Source organism: Rhinoderma darwinii, chromosome 3, assembly GCF_050947455.1.
Source record: "Rhinoderma darwinii isolate aRhiDar2 chromosome 3, aRhiDar2.hap1, whole genome shotgun sequence".
NCBI lineage: Eukaryota > Metazoa > Chordata > Amphibia > Anura > Rhinodermatidae > Rhinoderma > Rhinoderma darwinii.
Window position 1 is genome coordinate 377,497,792 of NC_134689.1, and position 17,716 is coordinate 377,515,507.

Genomic DNA, 17,716 nt, shown 5'->3' on the forward strand with positions numbered 1-17,716 from the left:
AGACATAGCCGGAACGCGACTGTGTTGCAGGGGGATGTCCATCAGTCAAAGGGAAAAGTGGGCTCGGGCTTCAGTTTCTGGAACAGATAAACCTTCCGCGCTGGGGAACAACAAAGCCATCTGCACTCCCAATCCTTCTGTTGTTCACACGGTAGATAAAGTCTCCAGAGAGACCAGCAAAAATTGCCGATGCTGACTGTATTTCAAGTCATCATGGCGGGGTATTGGGAAAAGTTTTCAACTAGCAATAATCACGCCTCGGTTAAACCTCATGGGCTATGATACTGCCACTGCGCAAAGCTAAAGAAGCTCAGGTGGCAGACATATCCATGCCTCCCAGGAAGAGCTAATTTAAGCCGTGGCTAAACAAAACTGACTCCTCCCTTGTGCCGCTACTGCAAGGCATCCTGGGGGATTTGGCAGACCAAGACCTCAGGACAGCAGACATAGCCGGAACGCGACTGTGTTGCAGGGGGATGTCCAACCTCAGGACAGCAGACATAGCCGGAACGCGACTGTGTTGCAGGGGGATGTCCATCAGTCAAAGGGAAAAGTGGGCTCGGGCTTCAGTTTCTGGAACAGATAAACCTTCCGCGCTGGGGGACAACAAAGCCATCTGCACTCCCAATCCTTCTGTTGTTCACACGGTAGATAAAGTCTCCAGAGAGACCAGCAAAAATTGCCGATGCTGACTGTATTTCAAGTCATCATGGCGGGGTATTGGGAAAAGTTTTCAACTAGCAATAATCACGCCTCGGTTAAACCTCATGGGCTATGATACTGCCACTGCGCAAAGCTAAAGAAGCTCAGGTGGCAGACATATCCATGCCTCCCAGGAAGAGCTAATTTAAGCCGTGGCTAAACAAAACTGACTCCTCCCTTGTGCCGCTACTGCAAGGCATCCTGGGGGATTTGGCAGACCAAGACCTCAGGACAGCAGACATAGCCGGAACGCGACTGTGTTGCAGGGGGATGTCCAACCTCAGGACAGCAGACATAGCCGGAACGCGACTGTGTTGCAGGGGGATGTCCATCAGTCAAAGGGAAAAGTGGGCTCGGGCTTCAGTTTCTGGAACAGATAAACCTTCCGCGCTGGGGGACAACAAAGCCATCTGCACTCCCAATCCTTCTGTTGTTCACACGGTAGATAAAGTCTCCAGAGAGACCAGCAAAAATTGCCGATGCTGACTGTATTTCAAGTCATCATGGCGGGGTATTGGGAAAAGTTTTCAACTAGCAATAATCACGCCTCGGTTAAACCTCATGGGCTATGATACTGCCACTGCGCAAAGCTAAAGAAGCTCAGGTGGCAGACATATCCATGCCTCCCAGGAAGAGCTAATGTAAGCCGTGGCTAAACAAAACTGACTCCTCCCTTGTGCCGCTACTGCAAGGCATCCTGGGGGATTTGGCAGACCAAGACCTCAGGACAGCAGACATAGCCGGAACGCGACTGTGTTGCAGGGGGATGTCCAACCTCAGGACAGCAGACATAGCCGGAACGCGACTGTGTTGCAGGGGGATGTCCATCAGTCAAAGGGAAAAGTGGGCTCGGGCTTCAGTTTCTGGAACAGATAAACCTTCCGCGCTGGGGGACAACAAAGCCATCTGCACTCCCAATCCTTCTGTTGTTCACACGGTAGATAAAGTCTCCAGAGAGACCAGCAAAAATTGCCGATGCTGACTGTATTTCAAGTCATCATGGCGGGGTATTGGGAAAAGTTTTCAACTAGCAATAATCACGCCTCGGTTAAACCTCATGGGCTATGATACTGCCACTGCGCAAAGCTAAAGACGCTCAGGTGGCAGACATATCCATGCCTCCCAGGAAGAGCTAATTTAAGCCGTGGCTAAACAAAACTGACTCCTCCCTTGTGCCGCTACTGCAAGGCATCCTGGGGGATTTGGCAGACCAAGACCTCAGGACAGCAGACATAGCCGGAACGCGACGGTGTTGCAGGGGGATGTCCAACCTCAGGACAGCAGACATAGCCGGAACGCGACTGTGTTGCAGGGGGATGTCCATCAGTCAAAGGGAAAAGTGGGCTCGGGCTTCAGTTTCTGGAACAGATAAACCTTCCGCGCTGGGGGACAACAAAGCCATCTGCACTCCCAATCCTTCTGTTGTTCACACGGTAGATAAAGTCTCCAGAGAGACCAGCAAAAATTGCCGATGCTGACTGTATTTCAAGTCATCATGGCGGGGTATTGGGAAAAGTTTTCAACTAGCAATAATCACGCCTCGGTTAAACCTCATGGGCTATGATACTGCCACTGCGCAAAGCTAAAGAAGCTCAGGTGGCAGACATATCCATGCCTCCCAGGAAGAGCTCATTTAAGCCGTGGCTAAACAAAACTGACTCCTCCCTTGTGCCGCTACTGCAAGGCATCCTGGGGGATTTGGCAGACCAAGACCTCAGGACAGCAGACATAGCCGGAACGCGACTGTGTTGCAGGGGGATGTCCAACCTCAGGACAGCAGACATAGCCGGAACGCGACTGTGTTGCAGGGGGATGTCCATCAGTCAAAGGGAAAAGTGGGCTCGGGCTTCAGTTTCTGGAACAGATAAACCTTCTGCGCTGGGGGACAACAAAGCCATCTGCACTCCCAATCCTTCTGTTGTTCACACGGTAGATAAAGTCTCCAGAGAGACCAGCAAAAATTGCCGATGCTGACTGTATTTCAAGTCATCATGGCGGGGTATTGGGAAAAGTTTTCAACTAGCAATAATCACGCCTCGGTTAAACCTCATGGGCTATGATACTGCCACTGCGCAAAGCTAAAGAAGCTCAGGTGGCAGACATATCCATGCCTCCCAGGAAGAGCTAATTTAAGCCGTGGCTAAACAAAACTGACTCCTCCCTTGTGCCGCTACTGCAAGGCATCCTGGGGGATTTGGCAGACCAAGACCTCAGGACAGCAGACATAGCCGGAACGCGACTGTGTTGCAGGGGGATGTCCAACCTCAGGACAGCAGACATAGCCGGAACGCGACTGTGTTGCAGGGGGATGTCCATCAGTCAAAGGGAAAAGTGGGCTCGGGCTTCAGTTTCAAGAACAGATAAACCTTCCGCGCTGGGGGACAACAAAGCCATCTGCACTCCCAATCCTTCTGTTGTTCACACAGTAGATAAAGTCTCCAGAGAGACCAGCAAAAATTGCCGATGCTGACTGTATTTCAAGTCATCATGGCGGGGTATTGGGAAAAGTTTTCAACTAGCAATAATCACGCCTCGGTTAAACCTCATGGGCTATGATACTGCCACTGCGCAAAGCTAAAGAAGCTCAGGTGGCAGACATATCCATGCCTCCCAGGAAGAGCTAATTTAAGCCGTGGCTAAACAAAACTGACTCCTCCCTTGTGCCGCTACTGCAAGGCATCCTGGGGGATTTGGCAGACCAAGACCTCAGGACAGCAGACATAGCCGGAACGCGACTGTGTTGCAGGGGGATGTCCAACCTCAGGACAGCAGACATAGCCGGAACGCGACTGTGTTGCAGGGGGATGTCCATCAGTCAAAGGGAAAAGTGGGCTCGGGCTTCAGTTTCTGGAACAGATAAACCTTCCGCGCTGGGGGACAACAAAGCCATCTGCACTCCCAATCCTTCTGTTGTTCAAACGGTAGATAAAGTCTCCAGAGAGACCAGCAAAAATTGCCGATGCTGACTGTATTTCAAGTCATCATGGCGGGGTATTGGGAAAAGTTTTCAACTAGCAATAATCACGCCTCGGTTAAACCTCATGGGCTATGATACTGCCACTGCGCAAAGCTAAAGAAGCTCAGGTGGCAGACATATCCATGCCTCCCAGGAAGAGCTAATTTAAGCCGTGGCTAAACAAAACTGACTCCTCCCTTGTGCCGCTACTGCAAGGCATCCTGGGGGATTTGGCAGACCAAGACCTCAGGACAGCAGACATAGCCGGAACGCGACTGTGTTGCAGGGGGATGTCCAACCTCAGGACAGCAGACATAGCCGGAACGCGACTGTGTTGCAGGGGGATGTCCATCAGTCAAAGGGAAAAGTGGGCTCGGGCTTCAGTTTCTGGAACAGATAAACCTTCCGCGCTGGGGGACAACAAAGCCATCTGCACTCCCAATCCTTCTGTTGTTCACACGGTAGATAAAGTCTCCAGAGAGACCAGCAAAAATTGCCGATGCTGACTGTATTTCAAGTCATCATGGCGGGGTATTGGGAAAAGTTTTCAACTAGCAATAATCACGCCTCGGTTAAACCTCATGGGCTATGATACTGCCACTGCGCAAAGCTAAAGAAGCTCAGGTGGCAGACATATCCATGCCTCCCAGGAAGAGCTAATTTAAGCCGTGGCTAAACAAAACTGACTCCTCCCTTGTGCCGCTACTGCAAGGCATCCTGGGGGATTTGGCAGACCAAGACCTCAGGACAGCAGACATAGCCGGAACGCGACTGTGTTGCAGGGGGATGTCCAACCTCAGGACAGCAGACATAGCCGGAACGCGACTGTGTTGCAGGGGGATGTCCATCAGTCAAAGGGAAAAGTGGGCTCGGGCTTCAGTTTCTGGAACAGATAAACCTTCCGCGCTGGGGGACAACAAAGCCATCTGCACTCCCAATCCTTCTGTTGTTCACACGGTAGATAAAGTCTCCAGAGAGACCAGCAAAAATTGCGATGCTGACTGTATTTCAAGTCATCATGGCAGGGTATTGGGAAAAGTTTTCAACTAGCAATAATCACGCCTCGGTTAAACCTCATGGGCTATGATACTGCCACTGCGCAAAGCTAAAGAAGCTCAGGTGGCAGACATATCCATGCCTCCCAGGAAGAGCTAATTTAAGCCGTGGCTAAACAAAACTGACTCCTCCCTTGTGCCGCTACTGCAAGGCATCCTGGGGGATTTGGCAGACCAAGACCTCAGGACAGCAGACATAGCCGGAACGCGACTGTGTTGCAGGGGGATGTCCAACCTCAGGACAGCAGACATAGCCGGAACGCGACTGTGTTGCAGGGGGATGTCCATCAGTCAAAGGGAAAAGTGGGCTCGGGCTTCAGTTTCTGGAACAGATAAACCTTCCGCGCTGGGGGACAACAAAGCCATCTGCACTCCCAATCCTTCTGTTGTTCACACGGTAGATAAAGTCTCCAGAGAGACCAGCAAAAATTGCCGATGCTGACTGTATTTCAAGTCATCATGGCGGGGTATTGGGAAAAGTTTTCAACTAGCAATAATCACGCCTCGGTTAAACCTCATGGGCTATGATACTGCCACTGCGCAAAGCTAAAGAAGCTCAGGTGGCAGACATATCCATGCCTCCCAGGAAGAGCTAATTTAAGCCGTGGCTAAACAAAACTGACTCCTCCCTTGTGCCGCTACTGCAAGGCATCCTGGGGGATTTGGCAGACCAAGACCTCAGGACAGCAGACATAGCCGGAACGCGACAGTGTTGCAGGGGGATGTCCAACCTCAGGACAGCAGACATAGCCGGAACGCGACTGTGTTGCAGGGGGATGTCCATCAGTCAAAGGGAAAAGTGGGCTCGGGCTTCAGTTTCTGGAACAGATAAACCTTCCGCGCTGGGGGACAACAAAGCCATCTGCACTCCCAATCCTTCTGTTGTTCACACGGTAGATAAAGTCTCCAGAGAGACCAGCAAAAATTGCCGATGCTGACTGTATTTCAAGTCATCATGGCGGGGTATTGGGAAAAGTTTTCAACTAGCAATAATCACGCCTCGGTTAAACCTCATGGGCTATGATACTGCCACTGCGCAAAGCTAAAGAAGCTCAGGTGGCAGACATATCCATGCCTCCCAGGAAGAGCTAATTTAAGCCGTGGCTAAACAAAACTGACTCCTCCCTTGTGCCGCTACTGCAAGGCATCCTGGGGGATTTGGCAGACCAAGACCTCAGGACAGCAGACATAGCCGGAACGCGACTGTGTTGCAGGGGGATGTCCAACCTCAGGACAGCAGACATAGCCGGAACGCGACTGTGTTGCAGGGGGATGTCCATCAGTCAAAGGGAAAAGTGGGCTCGGGCTTCAGTTTCAAGAACAGATAAACCTTCCGCGCTGGGGGACAACAAAGCCATCTGCACTCCTAATCCTTCTGTTGTTCACACAGTAGATAAAGTCTCCAGAGAGACCAGCAAAAATTGCCGATGCTGACTGTATTTCAAGTCATCATGGCGGGGTATTGGGAAAAGTTTTCAACTAGCAATAATCACGCCTCGGTTAAACCTCATGGGCTATGATACTGCCACTGCGCAAAGCTAAAGAAGCTCAGGTGGCAGACATATCCATGCCTCCCAGGAAGAGCTAATTTAAGCCGTGGCTAAACAAAACTGACTCCTCCCTTGTGCCGCTACTGCAAGGCATCCTGGGGGATTTGGCAGACCAAGACCTCAGGACAGCAGACATAGCCGGAACGCGACTGTGTTGCAGGGGGATGTCCAACCTCAGGACAGCAGACATAGCCGGAACGCGACTGTGTTGCAGGGGGATGTCCATCAGTCAAAGGGAAAAGTGGGCTCGGGCTTCAGTTTCTGGAACAGATAAACCTTCCGCGCTGGGGGACAACAAAGCCATCTGCACTCCCAATCCTTCTGTTGTTCACACGGTAGATAAAGTCTCCAGAGAGACCAGCAAAAATTGCGATGCTGACTGTATTTCAAGTCATCATGGCGGGGTATTGGGAAAAGTTTTCAACTAGCAATAATCACGCCTCGGTTAAACCTCATGGGCTATGATACTGCCACTGCGCAAAGCTAAAGAAGCTCAGGTGGCAGACATATCCATGCCTCCCAGGAAGAGCTAATTTAAGCCGTGGCTAAACAAAACTGACTCCTCCCTTGTGCCGCTACTGCAAGGCATCCTGGGGGATTTGGCAGACCAAGACCTCAGGACAGCAGACATAGCCGGAACGCGACTGTGTTGCAGGGGGATGTCCAACCTCAGGACAGCAGACATAGCCGGAACGCGACTGTGTTGCAGGGGGATGTCCATCAGTCAAAGGGAAAAGTGGGCTCGGGCTTCAGTTTCTGGAACAGATAAACCTTCCGCGCTGGGGGACAACAAAGCCATCTGCACTCCCAATCCTTCTGTTGTTCACACGGTAGATAAAGTCTCCAGAGAGACCAGCAAAAATTGCCGATGCTGACTGTATTTCAAGTCATCATGGCGGGGTATTGGGAAAAGTTTTCAACTAGCAATAATCACGCCTCGGTTAAACCTCATGGGCTATGATACTGCCACTGCGCAAAGCTAAAGAAGCTCAGGTGGCAGACATATCCATGCCTCCCAGGAAGAGCTAATTTAAGCCGTGGCTAAACAAAACTGACTCCTCCCTTGTGCCGCTACTGCAAGGCATCCTGGGGGATTTGGCAGACCAAGACCTCAGGACAGCAGACATAGCCGGAACGCGACTGTGTTGCAGGGGGATGTCCAACCTCAGGACAGCAGACATAGCCGGAACGCGACTGTGTTGCAGGGGGATGTCCATCAGTCAAAGGGAAAAGTGGGCTCGGGCTTCAGTTTCAAGAACAGATAAACCTTCCGCGCTGGGGGACAACAAAGCCATCTGCACTCCTAATCCTTCTGTTGTTCACACAGTAGATAAAGTCTCCAGAGAGACCAGCAAAAATTGCCGATGCTGACTGTATTTCAAGTCATCATGGCGGGGTATTGGGAAAAGTTTTCAACTAGCAATAATCACGCCTCGGTTAAACCTCATGGGCTATGATACTGCCACTGCGCAAAGCTAAAGAAGCTCAGGTGGCAGACATATCCATGCCTCCCAGGAAGAGCTAATTTAAGCCGTGGCTAAACAAAACTGACTCCTCCCTTGTGCCGCTACTGCAAGGCATCCTGGGGGATTTGGCAGACCAAGACCTCAGGACAGCAGACATAGCCGGAACGCGACTGTGTTGCAGGGGATGTCCAACCTCAGGACAGCAGACATAGCCGGAACGCGACTGTGTTGCAGGGGGATGTCCATCAGTCAAAGGGAAAAGTGGGCTCGGGCTTCAGTTTCTGGAACAGATAAACCTTCCGCGCTGGGGGACAACAAAGCCATCTGCACTCCCAATCCTTCTGTTGTTCACACGGCAGATAAAGTCTCCAGAGAGACCAGCAAAAATTGCCGATGCTGACTGTATTTCAAGTCATCATGGCGGGGTATTGGGAAAAGTTTTCAACTAGCAATAATCACGCCTCGGTTAAACCTCATGGGCTATGATACTGCCACTGCGCAAAGCTAAAGAAGCTCAGGTGGCAGACATATCCATGCCTCCCAGGAAGAGCTAATTTAAGCCGTGGCTAAACAAAACTGACTCCTCCCTTGTGCCGCTACTGCAAGGCATCCTGGGGGATTTGGCAGACCAAGACCTCAGGACAGCAGACATAGCCGGAACGCGACTGTGTTGCAGGGGGATGTCCAACCTCAGGACAGCAGACATAGCCGGAACGCGACTGTGTTGCAGGGGGATGTCCATCAGTCAAAGGGAAAAGTGGGCTCGGGCTTCAGTTTCTGGAACAGATAAACCTTCCGCGCTGGGGGACAACAAAGCCATCTGCACTCCCAATCCTTCTGTTGTTCACACGGTAGATAAAGTCTCCAGAGAGACCAGCAAAAATTGCCGATGCTGACTGTATTTCAAGTCATCATGGCGGGGTATTGGGAAAAGTTTTCAACTAGCAATAATCACGCCTCGGTTAAACCTCATGGGCTATGATACTGCCACTGCGCAAAGCTAAAGAAGCTCAGGTGGCAGACATATCCATGCCTCCCAGGAAGAGCTAATTTAAGCCGTGGCTAAACAAAACTGACTCCTCCCTTGTCCCGCTACTGCAAGGCATCCTGGGGGATTTGGCAGACCAAGACCTCAGGACAGCAGACATAGCCGGAACGCGACTGTGTTGCAGGGGGATGTCCAACCTCAGGACAGCAGACATAGCCGGAACGCGACTGTGTTGCAGGGGGATGTCCATCAGTCAAAGGGAAAAGTGGGCTCGGGCTTCAGTTTCTGGAACAGATAAACCTTCCGCGCTGGGGGACAACAAAGCCATCTGCACTCCCAATCCTTCTGTTGTTCACACGGTAGATAAAGTCTCCAGAGAGACCAGCAAAAATTGCCGATGCTGACTGTATTTCAAGTCATCATGGCGGGGTATTGGGAAAAGTTTTCAACTAGCAATAATCACGCCTCGGTTAAACCTCATGGGCTATGATACTGCCACTGCGCAAAGCTAAAGAAGCTCAGGTGGCAGACATATCCATGCCTCCCAGGAAGAGCTAATTTAAGCCGTGGCTAAACAAAACTGACTCCTCCCTTGTGCCGCTACTGCAAGGCATCCTGGGGGATTTGGCAGACCAAGACCTCAGGACAGCAGACATAGCCGGAACGCGACTGTGTTGCAGGGGGATGTCCAACCTCAGGACAGCAGACATAGCCGGAACGCGACTGTGTTGCAGGGGGATGTCCATCAGTCAAAGGGAAAAGTGGGCTCGGGCTTCAGTTTCTGGAACAGATAAACCTTCCGCGCTGGGGGACAACAAAGCCATCTGCACTCCCAATCCTTCTGTTGTTCACACGGTAGATAAAGTCTCCAGAGAGACCAGCAAAAATTGCCGATGCTGACTGTATTTCAAGTCATCATGGCGGGGTATTGGGAAAAGTTTTCAACTAGCAATAATCACGCCTCGGTTAAACCTTATGGGCTATGATACTGCCACTGCGCAAAGCTAAAGAAGCTCAGGTGGCAGACATATCCATGCCTCCCAGGAAGAGCTAATTTAAGCCGTGGCTAAACAAAACTGACTCCTCCCTTGTGCCGCTACTGCAAGGCATCCTGGGGGATTTGGCAGACCAAGACCTCAGGACAGCAGACATAGCCGGAACGCGACTGTGTTGCAGGGGGATGTCCAACCTCAGGACAGCAGACATAGCCGGAACGCGACTGTGTTGCAGGGGGATGTCCATCAGTCAAAGGGAAAAGTGGGCTCGGGCTTCAGTTTCTGGAACAGATAAACCTTCCGCGCTGGGGGACAACAAAGCCATCTGCACTCCCAATCCTTCTGTTGTTCACACGGTAGATAAAGTCTCCAGAGAGACCAGCAAAAATTGCAGATGCTGACTGTATTTCAAGTCATCATGGCGGGGTATTGGGAAAAGTTTTCAACTAGCAATAATCACGCCTCGGTTAAACCTCATGGGCTATGATACTGCCACTGCGCAAAGCTAAAGAAGCTCAGGTGGCAGACATATCCATGCCTCCCAGGAAGAGCTCATTTAAGCCGTGGCTAAACAAAACTGACTCCTCCCTTGTGCCGCTACTGCAAGGCATCCTGGGGGATTTGGCAGACCAAGACCTCAGGACAGCAGACATAGCCGGAACGCGACTGTGTTGCAGGGGGATGTCCAACCTCAGGACAGCAGACATAGCCGGAACGCGACTGTGTTGCAGGGGGATGTCCATCAGTCAAAGGGAAAAGTGGGCTCGGGCTTCAGTTTCTGGAACAGATAAACCTTCCGCGCTGGGGGACAACAAAGCCATCTGCACTCCCAATCCTTCTGTTGTTCACACGGTAGATAAAGTCTCCAGAGAGACCAGCAAAAATTGCCGATGCTGACTGTATTTCAAGTCATCATGGCGGGGTATTGGGAAAAGTTTTCAACTAGCAATAATCACGCCTCGGTTAAACCTCATGGGCTATGATACTGCCACTGCGCAAAGCTAAAGAAGCTCAGGTGGCAGACATATCCATGCCTCCCAGGAAGAGCTAATTTAAGCCGTGGCTAAACAAAACTGACTCCTCCCTTGTGCCGCTACTGCAAGGCATCCTGGGGGATTTGGCAGACCAAGACCTCAGGACAGCAGACATAGCCGGAACGCGACTGTGTTGCAGGGGGATGTCCAACCTCAGGACAGCAGACATAGCCGGAACGCGACTGTGTTGCAGGGGGATGTCCATCAGTCAAAGGGAAAAGTGGGCTCGGGCTTCAGTTTCTGGAACAGATAAACCTTCCGCGCTGGGGGACAACAAAGCCATCTGCACTCCCAATCCTTCTGTTGGTCACACGGTAGATAAAGTCTCCAGAGAGACCAGCAAAAATTGCCGATGCTGACTGTATTTCAAGTCATCATGGCGGGGTATTGGGAAAAGTTTTCAACTAGCAATAATCACGCCTCGGTTAAACCTCATGGGCTATGATACTGCCACTGCGCAAAGCTAAAGAAGCTCAGGTGGCAGACATATCCATGCCTCCCAGGAAGAGCTAATTTAAGCCGTGGCTAAACAAAACTGACTCCTCCCTTGTGCCGCTACTGCAAGGCATCCTGGGGGATTTGGCAGACCAAGACCTCAGGACAGCAGACATAGCCGGAACGCGACTGTGTTGCAGGGGGATGTCCAACCTCAGGACAGCAGACATAGCCGGAACGCGACTGTGTTGCAGGGGGATGTCCATCAGTCAAAGGGAAAAGTGGGCTCGGGCTTCAGTTTCTGGAACAGATAAACCTTCCGCGCTAGGGGACAACAAAGCCATCTGCACTCCCAATCCTTCTGTTGTTCACACGGTAGATAAAGTCTCCAGAGAGACCAGCAAAAATTGCCGATGCTGACTGTATTTCAAGTCATCATGGCGGGGTATTGGGAAAAGTTTTCAACTAGCAATAATCACGCCTCGGTTAAACCTCATGGGCTATGATACTGCCACTGCGCAAAGCTAAAGAAGCTCAGGTGGCAGACATATCCATGCCTCCCAGGAAGAGCTAATTTAAGCCGTGGCTAAACAAAACTGACTCCTCCCTTGTGCCGCTACTGCAAGGCATCCTGGGGGATTTGGCAGACCAAGACCTCAGGACAGCAGACATAGCCGGAACGCGACTGTGTTGCAGGGGGATGTCCAACCTCAGGACAGCAGACATAGCCGGAACGCGACTGTGTTGCAGGGGGATGTCCATCAGTCAAAGGGAAAAGTGGGCTCGGGCTTCAGTTTCTGGAACAGATAAACCTTCCGCGCTGGGGGACAACAAAGCCATCTGCACTCCCAATCCTTCTGTTGTTCACACGGTAGATAAAGTCTCCAGAGAGACCAGCAAAAATTGCCGATGCTGACTGTATTTCAAGTCATCATGGCGGGGTATTGGGAAAAGTTTTCAACTAGCAATAATCACGCCTCGGTTAAACCTCATGGGCTATGATACTGCCACTGCGCAAAGCTAAAGAAGCTCAGGTGGCAGACATATCCATGCCTCCCAGGAAGAGCTAATTTAAGCCGTGGCTAAACAAAACTGACTCCACCCTTGTGCCGCTACTGCAAGGCATCCTGGGGGATTTGGCAGACCAAGACCTCAGGACAGCAGACATAGCCGGAACGCGACTGTGTTGCAGGGGGATGTCCAACCTCAGGACAGCAGACATAGCCGGAACGCGACTGTGTTGCAGGGGGATGTCCATCAGTCAAAGGGAAAAGTGGGCTCGGGCTTCAGTTTCTGGAACAGATAAACCTTCCGCGCTGGGGGACAACAAAGCCATCTGCACTCCCAATCCTTCTGTTGTTCACACGGTAGATAAAGTCTCCAGAGAGACCAGCAAAAATTGCCGATGCTGACTGTATTTCAAGTCATCATGGCGGGGTATTGGGAAAAGTTTTCAACTAGCAATAATCACGCCTCGGTTAAACCTCATGGGCTATGATACTGCCACTGCGCAAAGCTAAAGAAGCTCAGGTGGCAGACATATCCATGCCTCCCAGGAAGAGCTAATTTAAGCCGTGGCTAAACAAAACTGACTCCTCCCTTGTGCCGCTACTGCAAGGCATCCTGGGGGATTTGGCAGACCAAGACCTCAGGACAGCAGACATAGCCGGAACGCGACTGTGTTGCAGGGGGATGTCCAACCTCAGGACAGCAGACATAGCCGGAACGCGACTGTGTTGCAGGGGGATGTCCATCAGTCAAAGGGAAAAGTGGGCTCGGGCTTCAGTTTCTGGAACAGATAAACCTTCCGCGCTGGGGGACAACAAAGCCATCTGCACTCCCAATCCTTCTGTTGTTCACACGGTAGATAAAGTCTCCAGAGAGACCAGCAAAAATTGCCGATGCTGACTGTATTTCAAGTCATCATGGCGGGGTATTGGGAAAAGTTTTCAACTAGCAATAATCACGCCTCGGTTAAACCTCATGGGCTATGATACTGCCACTGCGCAAAGCTAAAGAAGCTCAGGTGGCAGACATATCCATGCCTCCCAGGAAGAGCTAATTTAAGCCGTGGCTAAACAAAACTGACTCCTCCCTTGTGCCGCTACTGCAAGGCATCCTGGGGGATTTGGCAGACCAAGACCTCAGGACAGGAGACATAGCCGGAACGCGACTGTGTTGCAGGGGGATGTCCAACCTCAGGACAGCAGACATAGCCGGAACGCGACTGTGTTGCAGGGGGATGTCCATCAGTCAAAGGGAAAAGTGGGCTCGGGCTTCAGTTTCTGGAACAGATAAACCTTCCGCGCTGGGGGACAACAAAGCCATCTGCACTCCCAATCCTTCTGTTGTTCACACGGTAGATAAAGTCTCCAGAGAGACCAGCAAAAATTGCCGATGCTGACTGTATTTCAAGTCATCATGGCGGGGTATTGGGAAAAGTTTTCAACTAGCAATAATCACGCCTCGGTTAAACCTCATGGGCTATGATACTGCCACTGCGCAAAGCTAAAGAAGCTCAGGTGGCAGACATATCCATGCCTCCCAGGAAGAGCTAATTTAAGCCGTGGCTAAACAAAACTGACTCCTCCCTTGTGCCGCTACTGCAAGGCATCCTGGGGGATTTGGCAGACCAAGACCTCAGGACAGCAGACATAGCCGGAACGCGACTGTGTTGCAGGGGGATGTCCAACCTCAGGACAGCAGACATAGCCGGAACGCAACTGTGTTGCAGGGGGATGTCCATCAGTCAAAGGGAAAAGTGGGCTCGGGCTTCAGTTTCTGGAACAGATAAACCTTCCGCGCTGGGGGACAACAAAGCCATCTGCACTCCCAATCCTTCTGTTGTTCACACGGTAGATAAAGTCTCCAGAGAGACCAGCAAAAATTGCCGATGCTGACTGTATTTCAAGTCATCATGGCGGGGTATTGGGAAAAGTTTTCAACTAGCAATAATCACGCCTCGGTTAAACCTCATGGGCTATGATACTGCCACTGCGCAAAGCTAAAGAAGCTCAGGTGGCAGACATATCCATGCCTCCCAGGAAGAGCTAATTTAAGCCGTGGCTAAACAAAACTGACTCCTCCCTTGTGCCGCTACTGCAAGGCATCCTGGGGGATTTGGCAGACCAAGACCTCAGGACAGCAGACATAGCCGGAACGCGACTGTGTTGCAGGGGGATGTCCAACCTCAGGACAGCAGACATAGCCGGAACGCGACTGTGTTGCAGGGGGATGTCCATCAGTCAAAGGGAAAAGTGGGCTCGGGCTTCAGTTTCTGGAACAGATAAACCTTCCGCGCTGGGGGACAACAAAGCCATCTGCACTCCCAATCCTTCTGTTGTTCACACGGTAGATAAAGTCTCCAGAGAGACCAGCAAAAATTGCCGATGCTGACTGTATTTCAAGTCATCATGGCGGGGTATTGGGAAAAGTTTTCAACTAGCAATAATCACGCCTCGGTTAAACCTCATGGGCTATGATACTGCCACTGCGCAAAGCTAAAGAAGCTCAGGTGGCAGACATATCCATGCCTCCCAGGAAGAGCTAATTTAAGCCGTGGCTAAACAAAACTGACTCCTCCCTTGTGCCGCTACTGCAAGGCATCCTGGGGGATTTGGCAGACCAAGACCTCAGGACAGCAGACATAGCCGGAACGCGACTGTGTTGCAGGGGGATGTCCAACCTCAGGACAGCAGACATAGCCGGAACTCGACTGTGTTGCAGGGGGATGTCCATCAGTCAAAGGGAAAAGTGGGCTCGGGCTTCAGTTTCTGGAACAGATAAACCTTCCGCGCTGGGGGACAACAAAGCCATCTGCACTCCCAATCCTTCTGTTGTTCACACGGTAGATAAAGTCTCCAGAGAGACCAGCAAAAATTGCCGATGCTGACTGTATTTCAAGTCATCATGGCGGGGTATTGGGAAAAGTTTTCAACTAGCAATAATCACACCTCGGTTAAACCTCATGGGCTATGATACTGCCACTGCGCAAAGCTAAAGAAGCTCAGGTGGCAGACATATCCATGCCTCCCAGGAAGAGCTAATTTAAGCCGTGGCTAAACAAAACTGACTCCTCCCTTGTGCCGCTACTGCAAGGCATCCTGGGGGATTTGGCAGACCAAGACCTCAGGACAGCAGACATAGCCGGAACGCGACTGTGTTGCAGGGGGATGTCCAACCTCAGGACAGCAGACATAGCCGGAACGCGACTGTGTTGCAGGGGGATGTCCATCAGTCAAAGGGAAAAGTGGGCTCGGGCTTCAGTTTCAAGAACAGATAAACCTTCCGCGCTGGGGGACAACAAAGCCATCTGCACTCCCAATCCTTCTGTTGTTCACACAGTAGATAAAGTCTCCAGAGAGACCAGCAAAAATTGCCGATGCTGACTGTATTTCAAGTCATCATGGCGGGGTATTGGGAAAAGTTTTCAACTAGCAATAATCACGCCTCGGTTAAACCTCATGGGCTATGATACTGCCACTGCGCAAAGCTAAAGAAGCTCAGGTGGCAGACATATCCATGCCTCCCAGGAAGAGCTAATTTAAGCCGTGGCTAAACAAAACTGACTCCTCCCTTGTGCCGCTACTGCAAGGCATCCTGGGGGATTTGGCAGACCAAGACCTCAGGACAGCAGACATAGCCGGAACGCGACTGTGTTGCAGGGGGATGTCCAACCTCAGGACAGCAGACATAGCCGGAACGCGACTGTGTTGCAGGGGGATGTCCATCAGTCAAAGGGAAAAGTGGGCTCGGGCTTCAGTTTCAAGAACAGATAAACCTTCCGCGCTGGGGGACAACAAAGCCATCTGCACTCCCAATCCTTCTGTTGTTCACACAATAGATAAAGTCTCCAGAGAGACCAGCAAAAATTGCCGATGCTGACTGTATTTCAAGTCATCATGGCGGGGTATTGGGAAAAGTTTTCAACTAGCAATAATCACACCTCGGTTAAACCTCATGGGCTATGATACTGCCACTGCGCAAAGCTAAAGAAGCTCAGGTGGCAGACATATCCATGCCTCCCAGGAAGAGCTAATTTAAGCCGTGGCTAAACAAAACTGACTCCTCCCTTGTGCCGCTACTGCAAGGCATCCTGGGGGATTTGGCAGACCAAGACCTCAGGACAGCAGACATAGCCGGAACGTGACTGTGTTGCAGGGGGATGTCCAACCTCAGGACAGCAGACATAGCCGGAACGCGACTGTGTTGCAGGGGGATGTCCATCAGTCAAAGGGAAAAGTGGGCTCGGGCTTCAGTTTCTGGAACAGATAAACCTTCCGCGCTGGGGGACAACAAAGCCATCTGCACTCCCAATCCTTCTGTTGTTCACACGGTAGATAAAGTCTCCAGAGAGACCAGCAAAAATTGCCGATGCTGACTGTATTTCAAGTCATCATGGCGGGGTATTGGGAAAAGTTTTCAACTAGCAATAATCACGCCTCGGTTAAACCTCATGGGCTATGATACTGCCACTGCGCAAAGCTAAAGAAGCTCAGGTGGCAGACAGATCCATGCCTCCCAGGAAGAGCTAATTTAAGCCGTGGCTAAACAAAACTGACTCCTCCCTTGTGCCGCTACTGCAAGGCATCCTGGGGGATTTGGCAGACCAAGACCTCAGGACAGCAGACATAGCCGGAACGCGACTGTGTTGCAGGGGGATGTCCAACCTCAGGACAGCAGACATAGCCGGAACGCGACTGTGTTGCAGGGGGATGTCCATCAGTCAAAGGGAAAAGTGGGCTCGGGCTTCAGTTTCTGGAACAGATAAACCTTCCGCGCTGGGGGACAACAAAGCCATCTGCACTCCCAATCCTTCTGTTGTTCACACGGTAGATAAAGTCTCCAGAGAGACCAGCAAAAATTGCCGATGCTGACTGTATTTCAAGTCATCATGGCGGGGTATTGGGAAAAGTTTTCAACTAGCAATAATCACGCCTCGGTTAAACCTCATGGGCTATGATACTGCCACTGCGCAAAGCTAAAGAAGCTCAGGTGGCAGACATATCCATGCCTCCCAGGAAGAGCTAATTTAAGCCGTGGCTAAACAAAACTGACTCCTCCCTTGTGCCGCTACTGCAAGGCATCCTGGGGGATTTGGCAGACCAAGACCTCAGGACAGCAGACATAGCCGGAACGCGACTGTGTTGCAGGGGGATGTCCAACCTCAGGACAGCAGACATAGCCGGAACGCGACTGTGTTGCAGGGGGATGTCCATCAGTCAAAGGGAAAAGTGGGCTCGGGCTTCAGTTTCTGGAACAGATAAACCTTCCGCGCTGGGGGACAACAAAGCCATCTGCACTCCCAATCCTTCTGTTGTTCACACGGTAGATAAAGTCTCCAGAGAGACCAGCAAAAATTGCCGATGCTGACTGTATTTCAAGTCATCATGGCGGGGTATTGGGAAAAGTTTTCAACTAGCAATAATCACGCCTCGGTTAAACCTCATGGGCTATGATACTGCCACTGCGCAAAGCTAAAGAAGCTCAGGTGGCAGACATATCCATGCCTCCCAGGAAGAGCTAATTTAAGCCG

General features: G+C 51.3%; 36 non-coding genes across 36 annotated transcripts; all 36 read right to left on the reverse strand.

Annotated features, from left to right (window-relative positions):
• Positions 1 to 161: 161 nt before the first annotated feature.
• On the reverse strand, positions 162 to 302 carry LOC142751203 (U4 spliceosomal RNA). The gene has a single exon (XR_012882757.1). It is a non-coding gene; the product is annotated as a U4 spliceosomal RNA (small nuclear RNA).
• Positions 303 to 657: 355 nt separating this feature from the next.
• Positions 658 to 798, reverse strand: LOC142751204 (U4 spliceosomal RNA). The gene has a single exon (XR_012882758.1). It is a non-coding gene; the product is annotated as a U4 spliceosomal RNA (small nuclear RNA).
• A 355-nt stretch (positions 799 to 1,153) lies between these two features.
• LOC142751205 (U4 spliceosomal RNA) lies at positions 1,154 to 1,294 on the reverse strand. The gene has a single exon (XR_012882759.1). It is a non-coding gene; the product is annotated as a U4 spliceosomal RNA (small nuclear RNA).
• Positions 1,295 to 1,649: 355 nt separating this feature from the next.
• LOC142751206 (U4 spliceosomal RNA) lies at positions 1,650 to 1,790 on the reverse strand. Its single transcript, XR_012882760.1, has one exon. It is a non-coding gene; the product is annotated as a U4 spliceosomal RNA (small nuclear RNA).
• A 355-nt stretch (positions 1,791 to 2,145) lies between these two features.
• On the reverse strand, positions 2,146 to 2,286 carry LOC142751207 (U4 spliceosomal RNA). The gene has a single exon (XR_012882761.1). It is a non-coding gene; the product is annotated as a U4 spliceosomal RNA (small nuclear RNA).
• A 355-nt stretch (positions 2,287 to 2,641) lies between these two features.
• LOC142751209 (U4 spliceosomal RNA) lies at positions 2,642 to 2,782 on the reverse strand. Its single transcript, XR_012882763.1, has one exon. It is a non-coding gene; the product is annotated as a U4 spliceosomal RNA (small nuclear RNA).
• Positions 2,783 to 3,137: 355 nt separating this feature from the next.
• Positions 3,138 to 3,278, reverse strand: LOC142751210 (U4 spliceosomal RNA). The gene has a single exon (XR_012882764.1). It is a non-coding gene; the product is annotated as a U4 spliceosomal RNA (small nuclear RNA).
• Positions 3,279 to 3,633: 355 nt separating this feature from the next.
• On the reverse strand, positions 3,634 to 3,774 carry LOC142751211 (U4 spliceosomal RNA). Its single transcript, XR_012882765.1, has one exon. It is a non-coding gene; the product is annotated as a U4 spliceosomal RNA (small nuclear RNA).
• A 355-nt stretch (positions 3,775 to 4,129) lies between these two features.
• Positions 4,130 to 4,270, reverse strand: LOC142751212 (U4 spliceosomal RNA). Its single transcript, XR_012882766.1, has one exon. It is a non-coding gene; the product is annotated as a U4 spliceosomal RNA (small nuclear RNA).
• A 355-nt stretch (positions 4,271 to 4,625) lies between these two features.
• LOC142751319 (U4 spliceosomal RNA) lies at positions 4,626 to 4,765 on the reverse strand. Its single transcript, XR_012882872.1, has one exon. It is a non-coding gene; the product is annotated as a U4 spliceosomal RNA (small nuclear RNA).
• A 355-nt stretch (positions 4,766 to 5,120) lies between these two features.
• Positions 5,121 to 5,261, reverse strand: LOC142751213 (U4 spliceosomal RNA). The gene has a single exon (XR_012882767.1). It is a non-coding gene; the product is annotated as a U4 spliceosomal RNA (small nuclear RNA).
• A 355-nt stretch (positions 5,262 to 5,616) lies between these two features.
• On the reverse strand, positions 5,617 to 5,757 carry LOC142751214 (U4 spliceosomal RNA). The gene has a single exon (XR_012882768.1). It is a non-coding gene; the product is annotated as a U4 spliceosomal RNA (small nuclear RNA).
• A 355-nt stretch (positions 5,758 to 6,112) lies between these two features.
• On the reverse strand, positions 6,113 to 6,253 carry LOC142751215 (U4 spliceosomal RNA). The gene has a single exon (XR_012882769.1). It is a non-coding gene; the product is annotated as a U4 spliceosomal RNA (small nuclear RNA).
• Positions 6,254 to 6,608: 355 nt separating this feature from the next.
• Positions 6,609 to 6,748, reverse strand: LOC142751314 (U4 spliceosomal RNA). Its single transcript, XR_012882867.1, has one exon. It is a non-coding gene; the product is annotated as a U4 spliceosomal RNA (small nuclear RNA).
• Positions 6,749 to 7,103: 355 nt separating this feature from the next.
• On the reverse strand, positions 7,104 to 7,244 carry LOC142751216 (U4 spliceosomal RNA). Its single transcript, XR_012882770.1, has one exon. It is a non-coding gene; the product is annotated as a U4 spliceosomal RNA (small nuclear RNA).
• A 355-nt stretch (positions 7,245 to 7,599) lies between these two features.
• Positions 7,600 to 7,740, reverse strand: LOC142751217 (U4 spliceosomal RNA). The gene has a single exon (XR_012882771.1). It is a non-coding gene; the product is annotated as a U4 spliceosomal RNA (small nuclear RNA).
• A 354-nt stretch (positions 7,741 to 8,094) lies between these two features.
• On the reverse strand, positions 8,095 to 8,235 carry LOC142751218 (U4 spliceosomal RNA). The gene has a single exon (XR_012882773.1). It is a non-coding gene; the product is annotated as a U4 spliceosomal RNA (small nuclear RNA).
• Positions 8,236 to 8,590: 355 nt separating this feature from the next.
• LOC142751220 (U4 spliceosomal RNA) lies at positions 8,591 to 8,731 on the reverse strand. The gene has a single exon (XR_012882775.1). It is a non-coding gene; the product is annotated as a U4 spliceosomal RNA (small nuclear RNA).
• Positions 8,732 to 9,086: 355 nt separating this feature from the next.
• LOC142751221 (U4 spliceosomal RNA) lies at positions 9,087 to 9,227 on the reverse strand. Its single transcript, XR_012882776.1, has one exon. It is a non-coding gene; the product is annotated as a U4 spliceosomal RNA (small nuclear RNA).
• Positions 9,228 to 9,582: 355 nt separating this feature from the next.
• Positions 9,583 to 9,723, reverse strand: LOC142751302 (U4 spliceosomal RNA). Its single transcript, XR_012882855.1, has one exon. It is a non-coding gene; the product is annotated as a U4 spliceosomal RNA (small nuclear RNA).
• Positions 9,724 to 10,078: 355 nt separating this feature from the next.
• Positions 10,079 to 10,219, reverse strand: LOC142751313 (U4 spliceosomal RNA). Its single transcript, XR_012882866.1, has one exon. It is a non-coding gene; the product is annotated as a U4 spliceosomal RNA (small nuclear RNA).
• Positions 10,220 to 10,574: 355 nt separating this feature from the next.
• On the reverse strand, positions 10,575 to 10,715 carry LOC142751222 (U4 spliceosomal RNA). Its single transcript, XR_012882777.1, has one exon. It is a non-coding gene; the product is annotated as a U4 spliceosomal RNA (small nuclear RNA).
• Positions 10,716 to 11,070: 355 nt separating this feature from the next.
• On the reverse strand, positions 11,071 to 11,211 carry LOC142751223 (U4 spliceosomal RNA). The gene has a single exon (XR_012882778.1). It is a non-coding gene; the product is annotated as a U4 spliceosomal RNA (small nuclear RNA).
• Positions 11,212 to 11,566: 355 nt separating this feature from the next.
• Positions 11,567 to 11,707, reverse strand: LOC142751224 (U4 spliceosomal RNA). The gene has a single exon (XR_012882779.1). It is a non-coding gene; the product is annotated as a U4 spliceosomal RNA (small nuclear RNA).
• Positions 11,708 to 12,062: 355 nt separating this feature from the next.
• Positions 12,063 to 12,203, reverse strand: LOC142751225 (U4 spliceosomal RNA). The gene has a single exon (XR_012882780.1). It is a non-coding gene; the product is annotated as a U4 spliceosomal RNA (small nuclear RNA).
• A 355-nt stretch (positions 12,204 to 12,558) lies between these two features.
• On the reverse strand, positions 12,559 to 12,699 carry LOC142751226 (U4 spliceosomal RNA). The gene has a single exon (XR_012882781.1). It is a non-coding gene; the product is annotated as a U4 spliceosomal RNA (small nuclear RNA).
• Positions 12,700 to 13,054: 355 nt separating this feature from the next.
• On the reverse strand, positions 13,055 to 13,195 carry LOC142751227 (U4 spliceosomal RNA). Its single transcript, XR_012882782.1, has one exon. It is a non-coding gene; the product is annotated as a U4 spliceosomal RNA (small nuclear RNA).
• A 355-nt stretch (positions 13,196 to 13,550) lies between these two features.
• On the reverse strand, positions 13,551 to 13,691 carry LOC142751228 (U4 spliceosomal RNA). The gene has a single exon (XR_012882783.1). It is a non-coding gene; the product is annotated as a U4 spliceosomal RNA (small nuclear RNA).
• Positions 13,692 to 14,046: 355 nt separating this feature from the next.
• LOC142751229 (U4 spliceosomal RNA) lies at positions 14,047 to 14,187 on the reverse strand. The gene has a single exon (XR_012882784.1). It is a non-coding gene; the product is annotated as a U4 spliceosomal RNA (small nuclear RNA).
• A 355-nt stretch (positions 14,188 to 14,542) lies between these two features.
• Positions 14,543 to 14,683, reverse strand: LOC142751231 (U4 spliceosomal RNA). The gene has a single exon (XR_012882786.1). It is a non-coding gene; the product is annotated as a U4 spliceosomal RNA (small nuclear RNA).
• A 355-nt stretch (positions 14,684 to 15,038) lies between these two features.
• LOC142751281 (U4 spliceosomal RNA) lies at positions 15,039 to 15,179 on the reverse strand. The gene has a single exon (XR_012882835.1). It is a non-coding gene; the product is annotated as a U4 spliceosomal RNA (small nuclear RNA).
• A 355-nt stretch (positions 15,180 to 15,534) lies between these two features.
• LOC142751232 (U4 spliceosomal RNA) lies at positions 15,535 to 15,675 on the reverse strand. Its single transcript, XR_012882787.1, has one exon. It is a non-coding gene; the product is annotated as a U4 spliceosomal RNA (small nuclear RNA).
• Positions 15,676 to 16,030: 355 nt separating this feature from the next.
• LOC142751282 (U4 spliceosomal RNA) lies at positions 16,031 to 16,171 on the reverse strand. The gene has a single exon (XR_012882836.1). It is a non-coding gene; the product is annotated as a U4 spliceosomal RNA (small nuclear RNA).
• Positions 16,172 to 16,526: 355 nt separating this feature from the next.
• LOC142751233 (U4 spliceosomal RNA) lies at positions 16,527 to 16,667 on the reverse strand. Its single transcript, XR_012882788.1, has one exon. It is a non-coding gene; the product is annotated as a U4 spliceosomal RNA (small nuclear RNA).
• Positions 16,668 to 17,022: 355 nt separating this feature from the next.
• Positions 17,023 to 17,163, reverse strand: LOC142751234 (U4 spliceosomal RNA). Its single transcript, XR_012882789.1, has one exon. It is a non-coding gene; the product is annotated as a U4 spliceosomal RNA (small nuclear RNA).
• A 355-nt stretch (positions 17,164 to 17,518) lies between these two features.
• Positions 17,519 to 17,659, reverse strand: LOC142751235 (U4 spliceosomal RNA). Its single transcript, XR_012882790.1, has one exon. It is a non-coding gene; the product is annotated as a U4 spliceosomal RNA (small nuclear RNA).
• Positions 17,660 to 17,716: the final 57 nt, after the last annotated feature.